The sequence below is a fragment of the Cannabis sativa genome, chromosome 2 (assembly GCF_029168945.1).
Source record: "Cannabis sativa cultivar Pink pepper isolate KNU-18-1 chromosome 2, ASM2916894v1, whole genome shotgun sequence".
In the NCBI taxonomy this organism is placed as follows: domain Eukaryota; kingdom Viridiplantae; phylum Streptophyta; class Magnoliopsida; order Rosales; family Cannabaceae; genus Cannabis; species Cannabis sativa.
This window is the reverse complement of record NC_083602.1, coordinates 67741721-67755355: the sequence shown is the minus strand read 5'-3', so window position 1 is coordinate 67755355 and position 13635 is coordinate 67741721.

Genomic DNA, 13635 nt, shown 5'->3' with positions numbered 1-13635 from the left:
AATAGCAGGTTACCAATAGGTAAAAATTCATATTTTAGAAGGGAATTTCACTTTTTGGCCTTAATAATACAAGCCATATCAAAATTTATATCCTCCCTTAATTTGTACAAATTTAGTCCATTAATTACATGAACTTCCCATTTTACCCTTTTTTTTCAAAAAAATAAATAAAATTGCTAAAAACTGAAATTGATCTTTCTCTCTCTCTTCTCAACGTTCTCTCGTGCACCACTCTCTCTCTAGAAAAAACTGAAAAATTTATCAAAAAATTTCTCTCTGTCCGTCCCACTCTCTCGTCCCTCTCTCTCTTCCCTCTTGAATGGTTGTTTCTCGGTGGGTGTTGGTGGAAAACCGAAGCACAACCCAATATCACTCAAGAATCTTACACCATTATAATGGGTAAGTTGTGTTTTAAGCATTTTGTTTGACTTTATGTAGTTTAAAATTGTTATATGTGTGTTATTTGTTGGAACTGCTGTTTTTTGGTCTGAAATTGTTGAGATGTGGCAGATCTGGTTTTCAGTCGAATTCTGGGTTTTCCAGTGTTATCGATGATATGTCGATAATTTATCGATGGTTTGTCGATGATTACACAAGGAAAGGTCAGTGACGACCATTATCGACGTTATGTCGACATAATGTCGACATGTTATCGACATTAAGCAACCATCATATTATTTACAATTTGTCGACATTTTGTCGACATTCGACAGCATGTCGACAACAAGCATTTATCCTTTTTTAGAAGTTATCGATATTTTGTCGACACCATGTCGACAAAATATCGATGCAAATGAAAATAAAACATTAAAAAAAACATTAAAAAAACATAACATAACATAAAATAACATAAAATAAAATAAGATAAAAACATAACATAAAAAACATTAAAAAAACAGAAAATAAAGTTCATAAAAAAAAACAAACATTAAATAAAACTCACCACAAGCCATAACATAACAAATTATTTTTTTTTTAAATTCTTTGGCTTGTGGGTGAGCCTTGCAATACTTGCATAATGTTCCAGGCTTCACCGGTTTACCGTTAAAGATGCCTAGTTTGTAACGACGGCATCCTTCGGGGAACCCTGGTGGTGGAGCCGGCCATACACCAGTTTTGCAAAAATGTGCTTCAAGTTGCCTGAACCTGAACTCGTTCCCACATCGTTCTCTTTCGAAAGCTCTTTGGGCGTCAAAAACTTTCTGCATTTCAGGAGTAATTATGCCAACATCAGGCTCCTGCTTCAGCTCTTCAGGAGTTAAGATGGGGAATTTGCCTTTGTTCTTTCTTGGCGCCATATTTAGAACTTAAGAATAAGAGAAATTTTTAAGAGTAAGAGAGAAGTAGAAGACAAGAGCACTTATGAATAAGAAAGGGATTTGCTTTTATAGAGCAGTAAACATGTTGGGAATGTAGGAAAATTTAATGGTCATTAAATGTGTAACTGTACAGGTAAAACGCATGAAATGGTGTATTTGTCGACCGAATGTCGATACAATGTTGATATGTTGTCGACAACATGCCAATTTAGTGACACTGCTAACTTATTTGTTGATACCATGTCGACGTCATGTCGATAGCTTGTCGATAGGACACGTGTCTGACATGCAACGTGTCAGTTGGGAAGGGTTGTTGGGAACGTAGGTAAAATTTATTAACATTAAATGTGTAACCGTAAAACACGAAACGCATGCACTGTGTGTTTGTCGATTGAATGTCGATGGTGTGTCGATGTTATATCGATGGCGAGCATGCTTGGTGTGGTTGTCGACGTTATGTCGATATTATGTCGACACAATGTCGACAATTAGTGTCATAATTTCTGTTGTTGTGGTTATCGACATTATGTCGATTGATGTCGATGGGATGTCGATTTTTATTTTTTTTGGGTATTTTTTCCTTTACTCACCTTGTTTGTTTGGTTTGCAATTGCAGGAGAGAAAGTGTTCCTTGTTGTATCGTACGATGGTGTTTGGTTATGTGAGAATTATAATTGGATCTACAAAGCAAATAGCAGCTTGACGTTGACAGTTACAACTGAGACAACCCTACAAGAACTGCGACAAATTTTATATGAAGAGTTGGAAGTTGATCCGGTAGCGTATGATTTAAAGTTGGAGATTTGTTCCTTGTACATGAAGGGAAAAATGGTTGCGCCAGAGGTTATTAAGAGAGAACGCCAACTGAGAACGTTCTTAGAGATGAGGGCAACAATGTCAAATACAGAGTTTATGCCATTATTCGTGACCAAGGTGAGAAAAGTTGGGAATTCGGAGCCTACGCCGCCTACTAATCCTCTCCCTCGAAGTGTGGTAGGGTCTTGCGTTCCCGAAACAGATGTTGGGATTGGTGTGAATGAGGAGGTTCCGACCAATTTAGATGTTCCGTCCAATGTAGGGCAAGAACAAGAAGCGACAGGATTTCATCAGTTTGAAGAGTTCGATACAACCTTCTACAATAACGATCCTATTGTAGATTTGAATATGGACGATGAACATGATTTGGCAGTCGATGAAGCCGTAGCGGGACCATCGTTGAGGTTAGAGTGTGTACCGAGTAACCAAGGTACACAGCGAGAACGACAACCTCGTAGTGAAAATCGCACTACACCTGGAACTAGCAGTAGTCGACAAGGCAGAACTGAAGAACATGCTCGTCATGCAACCTTCTCAACGTTCTCCTCTTTTGAAGTTTGTACCAAGTTCAAAGCTCCCATGTGGACAAAGGAAGATATAATGGAAAATCATGAGCTAACTACTTGTTTACAAAGTAAGGAAGCAGGGGTGATAGAGCTTGGTAATTTTTATGAAAACAAGGAAGAACTGAGACAAGTAGTGGGTAGGTTTGCACCTAATAACAATTTTGAGTGGATGGTGAAGAAGTCATCCCCTGATGTGTTGTACGTTACATGCAAGGCTCCAGATTGTAAATGGAGATTGAGGGGGAGGAAGAAGATGCATTCTGACAACTTTGAGGTCACTGTATTTCACAATGAACACACATGTAACTTGAATGCGAGACGTTCAGATCACCGTCAAGCAGCACCATGGGTAGTTGGCCACCTTATTAAGGGGAAGTACACCCAAGATGGAACTAAGTACAAGGCTAAAGACATACAGAGGGACATGTTTGACAACTATGGTATCAGTATGAGTTATGTGAAGGCGTGGAGGTGCAGGGAGATGGGACTTACGTATGCTAGGGGTACGCCTGAGTTTTCATACATGAAGCTTCCTGGGTACTTGTACATGCTGGAACAGAAGAATCCAGGTACCATTACTGACTTGTACTTAGAGGATGAGCGGTTCAAGTACTGTTTTATATCACTCGGTGCATGTAGAAGGGGCTTTTCTTTTTGTCGTCCTGTTTTGAGTATCGATGGCACCTTCTTGAAGACGAAGTACGGCGGTATAATGTTAGTTGCTGTGGCATACGATGCGAACAACCAATTGTTGCCGGTTGCTTATGGTATCGTGATGTGATTGAGAATAACGACTCCTGGACGTATTTCTTACAGAAGTTGAGGGTAGCAATTGGCGTGGTTGAGAACTTAGTGTTTGTGTCAGATAGGCATCAAAGCATTGATCATGCTGTTGAACTCGTTTTTCCCGAAGCAGTCCACTGTGCATGCTATCACCACATTGTTATGAACGTGAACGCCAAATTCAAGACTGATGCTTTTCACAACCAAATATATAATGTTGCTTACGCATGGTCGAAGACTGAATGCGATAGAGAGTTCGAGAAGCTTAGAAAGATGAATCCGGCCATTGCTGCATATGTGGAGAGTATAGGGTTTGAGAAGTGGGCTCACCCTTATTGTTTTGGGCGATAAATACAACATCATGACGAGCAACGCTGCTGAAAGCTTCAATAGTGTCACAGAAGAGTTCAGGAAATATCCAATAACTACTTTGGTTGAATTTATCAGGTTCACAGTCTAATCGTGGTTCCCTGATCGCCTCGAAAAGGCTGACAAATGTACCACCCCTTTGGCCATGCTCTTTGAAAAAAACTTGGCAAAAATTCATGAAAATACAAGGTACAGGCGCGTCCAACGAAATGGAGCCAATTTGTATAACGTTGGTAGGGGACCTAACGGTGAAAGAGGTGGTGATGTGAATCTAGTTGAAAGAACATGCACCTGTGGCGTGTTCACGTTATTGAAACTCCCTTGCCTTCGTGCATGTGCCGCGGCATTAAAAACGAACACAAGTGTGTACACGCTTTGCTCACCTTATTATTCAAAAGAAACGTGGAGGAAGATTTACGATGATACCATCAATCTTGCTGGTGACGAGGATGATTGGGTTCTCCCAGAACACATCAAGAATATGAAAGTTGGGGTACCTGTGGAAAAGAAGCCTGTAGGTCGTCCAAGAAAAAGCAACGCTGGAAGAAGACTGGAGAACCGTTTCCCGTCTGGTGATAAAAAAGGTTCTGTACCACGAAACTGCAGCCGCTGTGGCAGTTCAGGCCACAACAGAGCAACATGCAAAGCCCGCATTTGAGGCGTCCTGTACTTATTCGTTGTAATAACATGTTTTCTATTGGGAAATTTGATATATTATAATGATGCATATTTTGTCATCATTTGTTTTTATTTTCATGTGCTAACGAAATTATATATATATATATATCTAAATGAGTTCATCTGCAGCCTCCTGAGTTTCTTTATTGCTCGAAAATATCTAAATGGCGCACATTCTCCAAAAATATATCTTTTTTACTTACCACAGTTCATATTAATTTATCTACCTATATAATATAGCATAATAGACATATATATGGTATAATGTCGAGGTTGAATATTTTTTAAATATTTTAATTATTTTTAGGTTTAATAGTTATTTTTGTTGAATAATATCGATATTTTATATTTGAAACCACGAATAATTATCAAAATTTGAACGAAGCGAAAGTCTATATATACATAACTGTAATGTTAATTACACAAAATATACAATGTCCCAATAATTACACATATAATCATCCGACATTTTGGTAAAATAAATCAACACACCACCGTTGACGAAACATAGCTATCCGGCCTGGCGTCACATCGGTCAATCCACGTTGCATCATGAGATGCTCCATATACTCAATGCAATAGACGCCACAATCACCACTAAATGCAAAATAAAATGTAAAGTCAGTCTAACGTAAAACATATTTTAATACTATAGTACTTTTTTATCGCTATGTACCTGGTTGTTGACTTCGGAACTAAGTCGTGAGTGGCTCGAGTTGAGTACATTTTTGGAAGCACCGTGATGTCCCTGTTAGTTAACGCCATGATCTGGTTGTTATGTGGAAATTTCCCGGTTGCAAGGATTAGCGAGGGCAGCAATTCTCCCCAAGTCTTCAGGATGGGTTCCATGGCGGTCCAATGACAGATGCTGGAATCACAGTCGTAGACATTAATTTTCCACAGCTCTATGTCGACTTCAAGTGTGACCCAGTGCCTTGCCTCGGGAAGATGCAGAACGAAGTAAATAAACTCGTTACCCCTCCATCTCTCAAAGACTTGGGACTGTAATTACAGAGAACAACGAAACAATTAACAAACCATAATAATCCTCCCAAACAATTAACATTTAAAATCTTACTAAAACAATACCTTATGAACCGCTCTGCAGTAGTCCAGGATATAATCCTCCCACACAAAGTTTCTCCTCGGACCCTTGTGGCTCGTCCATGCACTGCTGATCATGGTGGTCACGAATGTGGAGAGAATGACACCCTTCTGAGGAAATGTCAGTGGATAGTCGGTGCGTCGCCTCCTCAGCATATGCATTGCTGCATCTATATGCTGCATATAAAGGGAAATGTCAGTTAGACAAAAAAATATATTAATTGCACATAAAGTTGTAAAGTGAAGTAATATTATAAAATACTTTACTTACGTCATCTGTAAGCCATTCCTTTGGTGTGAGCATTATCCAAAAGAATCCTGGACCGTTATCACCACTTCTCAAATCCCGAAGTCGGTGGTTCGGAATGAGTCCAACACACCACTTTCGGAAAGTGGTTAACAATTTCTCATCCGGTGGCTCCAGGGGATCAAACGTCGAAGATGGCCTGTGTCTCCTCTTCATATCCGTATAGTCACCGAACCATACAGGAGGATTTCTCTTCCTCTTCCTACTCTTAACGACTGCAGGTTGTGCCTCTATCGACAGAATCTCACCCTGCGACTCGGTGTCATGTACATGGATAACAGGTTGTGCCTCGATCGGAGTCGCTGGAGCTCCCTCATAAGGATCGTACCCGTCGGGGAAGACCTCCTCCTCTTCTACTGGGGGTGAAGCAGCTGGTGGTGGGGTAGATGGATCTGCTGGGGCCTCCGGTGCTGAAGCTGTCGTTGGCGGACGATTCAACATGGCCAATATGTCTCTGAGCTGCTCCATAATTACGTTCTGACCACTCTTCAGCTCTACATGGCTGGTCTCGTATGCTTTCTTCAGCTCGACATGAGCAGCATACAAACCCTGAGTGTCAGCCTCGATCCTATCCAACCTTGCCACTAAATCAGTGTACTCGGCACCCCGAACGCCTGATGAAGATGGTGGTGCACTGGGCTGAGGTTCTGAACCAGTGGCCTGAAAAAATATATACCAAAAAAATACGGTAAGCATACGATAATTCCACAATGTAACAAATATCACAAAACAAAAACAATAAAAAATCAAGGCATAAAAAAAAAAGTTCCAAAAATTGGTACCTGAGTGTCTGTTTCCTGAGTGTCTGGGACCTGAGTCTCTGGTACCTGACTACCTGCCTCAGCCTCTGTGTCATCCACCCCATCATCAACCAGGTTCTCCACACCATCGTAAGATATGGTCCTCACAAATGCCTCCTCCTCTGTCCGTGGAAGTAGCCCCTTCACCACTTCAAGATTCTGTTTATGGTTCAAAAAATATCAAAATAGAACCATTTAGCATTTATTACAAGCATTTATGTTAAATAATTATTCTGAACATAAGTGAAAATCATACCCGCCTAGAAAATAATGCGCTGACGTCTTTCTTCCCAATATCGCCTTTGCTCGTCCAGCTAAGCATCCTGGGGAACCGAATCCCGTGATTCGTGCCATACCTCTTCCCAACCTCCAAAATGGCCTCATACGCCCAATATTGTACTGCAGGTGCGAAGCCATATGCTGTGTATTTGCACTCGTGCTGAACATCCGAACTCAACTTCTTCTCGTAGTTGGCCTTCTGTTTCAACATGTCTTTTTGAAGCGAGTGCATGAGTCTGGCGAATGAGTGCTTCCCCCAAGGAATCCGAAAGAAGAACTCGAGGTCTTCCACATATCTAAGTATGTGAGGCGTAATCAGCGCGTTTGCCTCGCGGCCCAGAAGCACTGACTCCACAAACAAGCACAAGCCGAGCTTGTACAAGTCTTCCGGGTTCTGACAGTTTGTGAACCTATCTTGGAGTGCTTCTGTCTTCACACTATCAGACCGGTTGAAATATTTGTTGATCAATCGGTCTGACCCTGAGCGCGCGACCTGCGCAGCCTTCTCCTCTTCTGTTGGCCTCGAGGAGAAATCCAGGCCTGTAATGAGTGCAAACTCCAGCACTCCGAATCTGACCTCCTTTCGACCAACGTAAAACCGCATCCTCAACTCCTCCTGAGCATCCACTTTCATTTTGTGGAGCATCAGCTGGTGAAATAACACCGAGGAGAGTGTCAAGGGTACGGCATTCCAAAAGTTGCCGAAACGGCTTTCCTTCGCCGTGTTATTCAAGTTGTACTCCTCAAACCGAGCTTTGATTTTTACAAAAATTCTGGTGCCTCTATATGTGACGCGGCCAGTAAAATGCTCGGGTGCTGGAATTATGAGTCTGGGAGCCATCTGAAAAAAACAAAAAACAAATAAATAAAGCTGCCAACAATTTTAAAAACAAATCGACATTATATCGACATGCCGTCGACATTATGTCGACATTATCAAAAGCAAACACAATTCAATAATGTCGACAAAATATCGACATCCTGTCAACATTCAGTCGACAATTTAAAACGAACAACAATTCCACAGCATGTCGACAAAATGTCGACATCCTGTCGACATTCAGTCGATAATACAAATTAAATTCAACATGTAAATATAATCGACAATATATTGACAATCTGTCGATATGCTGTCGACAAATTCAATCAGATCACAATTTCAAAACATGTCGACAACATATCGACATACTGTCGATATTAAGTCGACAATACAACATAACAATAAACAAGTTGATCTAATCGACAAACCATCGACATACTGTCGACAAGTCGTCGACAATATAGGGCAGAAAATACACTTAACCCACTAATCGACATCCTGTCGACATACAACGATATCCTATCGACATACAAATAACAGCTAAATTCAAACAGACACTCAAAATATTGACATCCTATCGACATCTTATCGATATGTCATCGATAAATCCTGTTATACCATTGAAACACTAACATCTACAACCTAAAGATCACAAAAGCTACAAAAAATCCACTAATCTCAACAACATGCAATAATTGGCATCCAAATCTATGAAAAATGTATTTTTTTTCTCAAAAATAAACATTACCTTTTAATGATCACGGGTGGTGGTGGCGACGGGTCCTGCTCGTGGTGGCGAAGTTTTGTGGTGGTCCGTGGTGGTTCGTGGTGGTTTCGTCGGGCACGAGTCGATTTGGCTACTGACCGAGAGAGAGAGAAAGAGAAAATGAGGGTTGGGTCGGGGTCGTGGGTGGATGGCCGGAGTGGGTCGTGGTCGTGGTGGGGTGTTGTTGGGACTGTGATTGCTGGTCGATGTCGTGGTGCGTTGTTGGGTCGATGTCGAAGAGGGAAGAGGGAACGACAGAGAGAGAGAGGGAACGACAGAGAGAGAGAGTGAAAGAGAGCGAAAGACGGAAAGAGAGATTGAATAGGAAAATTAAATTTGAGGGGTATTTTGGGTAAAAATGAGGAATAGTGGAATTGTTTTGTACAAATTAGTGGAGGGTCTAAATTTTGATATTGGGGGTTTTATTAAGGGCAAAAAATGAAATTTTCCTTTTAGAATCAATTAATTATAATGAACTATTTTCTTAAAATAATTAATTAAATATTTAACAAGACATCTTTTAGCAATTAATATTTATAAATATTTTTTTATATAAATTCATCTATAATTATTTTTACAATTAAGCTATTTAATTATAATATTTACAATAAGACTTTATTATTATTTTTTTACAAAAATTAGATTTTTTTACACAAATTAGAATTCTCTTCTTGTATAATAAATTTTTAAATATTTAATTATTTTTAAATATATTAAATTATTTATTTACAACTATTAGAACTAAGTATGAGTTTTTTTATTTGAGTTTGAGATTGCTTTATTTTTTGGGGGAGCTTGACTTTATTTTTTGATTTTGGTTTGGTTTTTTGAGTAAATGACTCCTTATAAAAAAAAGATTGAGGAATTTGGCTATTTTTTTTTTGAAAATACATTCAACCTATTTTACTTTTTACTTTTCAAATATTTAAATAAAAAAATTCAATAATTAAGTGTAATAGTTTTAAATTAAAGTTATAGGTAACAAAATTTTAATTATAAAATTATATGTGTATAATTTTAAATTATAAAGAGTTTTGCTATAAAAATTTTAATAATTTAAGGGCAAAAAAAATTACTAAAAGATTCTTATTTAATAATAAATTACAAAAATTTAATTAATAATTATAATTAATCTAATTTTAAATATAATTAATCTTCATTAAAGTTTTATAAGAAAATAAATTATTAAGTGACTATTAGGTTATAGGTTAATTATTAATTATTTTTATTTAATTTTCAAATTAATCACAACCATTCAATGGTAATCTAATGGCTATTAAACTGTAACCATGAAGGTTACATATTTAATGTAACCATTGAAACATCCTCCTTATGTTTATATATTAATTTTATAATTGATTATTAAAACTATTTATATTCTTCTATTAAATTAAAAAAAAAACTATTTGTATTCTAACTCTTATTTCCTTATATAAATATCCTCCATAGTGTCGGGTGACTATTCAATGATTACATTTTTATTGTAACCATCATGGTTACAGTTTTCTTTGACCTGTAATAGCAGGTTACCAATAGATAAATATTCTTTTTAAAAAAAAAATTAATTAATTATAATTAACTATTTTCTTAAAATAATTGATTAAATATTTAACAAGACGACAATTAATTAAATATTTAACAAGACGGTAATTAATATTTATACATAATTTTTTTTATTTATATTTAAATCCCTACTGTAATTATTTTAACAATTAAGCCATCTAATTATAATATTTACAATAAAATTTTATTTTTTTACAAAATTAAACTTCTTTTTACACAAATTAAAATTCTCTTCTTATAATAAATTTTTAAATAATTAATTATTTTTAAATGATATTTAATTATTTTATTACAAATTAGATGAACTAAGTATGAGGCCTCAAGCTAGTCAATCGATAACAAAATTTGTATATCTATCTATCTATATACCTATATATCAATATAATTTTAATTTTCTAACATCTTCTGTTTTCTCCTTTTAAACTTAATACATACATTCATTGCCTAGTTTATCATTAATGGTTAATCTATTCAGTAATTTAGTCTTATCTCCCTAATTAGATGTTATTCTTGCTAAATCATTTACAGTTTGAAAGATTTGTCAAGTTTTCACTTAACCATAATTTACAAAAGTTTGAAATGATATTACTTTGAACTTATTTATTTATTTAAAGATTATTGAGTATTTTTCTTTCTCACATCATATGTCTAGATAAAATCTCTTCTAAGCATAATGTAGTTGAACTATCACTCTCACATTATTTTCTTCATGTTTTATGCTAACTTTAAAATTAACTCAAATATATATTGAAATACATAATCTTATTATAATGACATTTTCTCAATATAGTGTACTTGATTTGATTCAAGATTTACACATTGTCAGAAAAATTTGTTAGTTATTTTTTTAAATACTACTTACTGAAATATTATGGGGTAAAATTTTTGTGAAGTTGTGGTTGACTTTTTCCAAGCAAAATATATGCGTAAGGGATTCAATTCTCAAAGGATTTTGCCAGACAACTCAAGGCCAAGATAAGTCTCAAAGGACTTTGCCTAACAACAAACTATTCCCTCTACAACATTACGAGAACACTCTAAAAAGAAAGTGACAACTTTTTATAGAGTTCAAATACTCTTTTGAATATTTGAAAATTATCCACCAACTCCATGGCTATTACAAAATATTTTATTGGATGTTTATGAACACAAATAAAAAGATCATACGACCAATCAGAACAAGCAATAAGTTGCAAAACAACTCTAAAATAGAGTTGTTATGTACCTGATGATGACACATCGTCTGATGCACACTATAGGCGCTTTTGTAGATTCTGAGAAAAGGGAAAAAGTCGCGAACTGCTTTAAAAATTTATCTTTTCAACGAGTGTAGCCATTTTCTTTTTCTAGAAAATCCTTCAACTTATTTCACTTTTTACTTTTTAAATATTTAAATAAAAAAAATAAATAATTAAGTGCAATAATTTAAAATTAAGATTATAAGTATATTAAAATTTAAATTATGAAATTATATGTGTATAATTTTAAATTATAAAAAGTTTTGCTATAAAATTTTAAATAATTTAAGTACAAAAAAAATAAATTGCTAAAAGATCCTTATATAGTAATAAATTGCAAAAAATTAATTAATAATTATAATTAATTTAATTTTAAAATATAATTAATCTTAATTAAAGTTTTATAAGGAAATAAATTATCAGGTTACTTTCAAATACAAGTTATTTATTATTTATTATTTATTTTTATTTGATTTCTAAATTAATCACAACCATTTAATAATAATCCAATAGCTTTAAAAAATGTAACTATGATGGTTACAATTAAAATGTAACCGTTGAAACCTCATCCATATAGTGTCACATAATTTAAAGTTTTGTGGACATTTATAATTTGTAGTTTTGTGGACATTCATAAGTTAACAATGGCTGTTAATTTTTGAAGATTTTATTATGTCTTTTCTTTTCATTTTTTTTTTTCCTAATTATTAATGTTCTATTTTCAGGTTATGCATTGGCAAGTCTCTCAAATGGATATTTAACACTAAAATTATTAGGTAATTTTTTTTTTCTTGCTTTGAAAGATTATCATTATTTTTTATTGTTTTTATTTTCATCATATATCTCTCTTTCTACTAATATTTTTTCTCTTCATTCCACCCTTTTTTATAAACTTACTTCTCATAAGTTTGAAATTCTACTTTGATCTTCTATATATTTTGATTTTTTGTTGTTTATATATATAATCCGAATCTCATCTCAATGCAATGTCATTTAATCTTAATAAGAGATAAATTATAAGATCTTCAATTTGAATAATTATTGGAAGTAGTATTACAAATTCTATTTAGTTTTTAGGAAGATTTTTAATCTTCAAAAAGGAAAAAGTCTAACAAATTTCAGGCTATTTATTATTATAATTTGTTTGAAATTGTTAGTAAATTAATAAATTTTTTAAATTTAATTTGCAGATAGACACTTTGAAAGCTAATGGAAGCCAAAGCGTTTTAAAGATATTAAGGAAATTAGAAATTAATTTGTTTGGTGGAGGAGTTCAATTAATTTAATAGGATAAATTACTATCTTTCATGTCTTGAACTAACTAGATTTGACAGGAAATTTTATATGATGAGTTGATAAATTATTTGTTTTGCTTAATTTTATATTCTCATTACAAAAGTATTTTATTTTGTTCTATATCCTCATTGCAAAATGAGTTTTTATGAAATACATAAATAATTTTCTTTCCAATTTAATTTTGACATTATGCTATATTTTGAAAATTTATAGTTAAAGATGTAGATTTTTTTTAAGCCATGCATTATTGTATTCTATTTAAATATATATTTGTTATGTATAATCTAACTTATTTATCTTACATCTTTTTTATAAATTTAATAAGTATTGTAAACCAACAAACATATTAATCAAAAATACATTTTTTAGGGTGAATAAAAAATATACTCTTGAAAGGGTAATATTTGCACATCTATTGCATCAATTTGTATTCTATATTTTTTTTATTTTCTTATTATTAAATTTAAGAATTTTTTTTATTTTTACACTTCAAAACAGTTTTATTTTTTTGTATTTTCCCAAAAATCTACATAGCAACCCACATAAAAACCAACGAAGCAACATAAATCACAATCAAAATTCACATAGAAATTATCGGAGCAACCCAAACTATAAATTTGAAAAAAAAAAAGTTAAAAAATAGTATATAAGGTAATTTCTCTTAAATTTATTAGTTTTTTTTTTTAAAAAAAAAGCAAAAAAAAAATTTAAATTATAATAACTATTAGTTATATTTTATATTTATTTTATTCTTATGGTTGATAATAATAATTAAAAAAATAATTTATTCAATACAAAAATAACTTAGAAATAATTGTATAAAGATAGAGTGAATTTATCATGTAAAGACGTTTAATTCTCTGTTTTCGTTACAAAGGGTCTGAAGTATAATTTATTCAAGAAATATACAAGTAGCTAATTACCAAAAAAA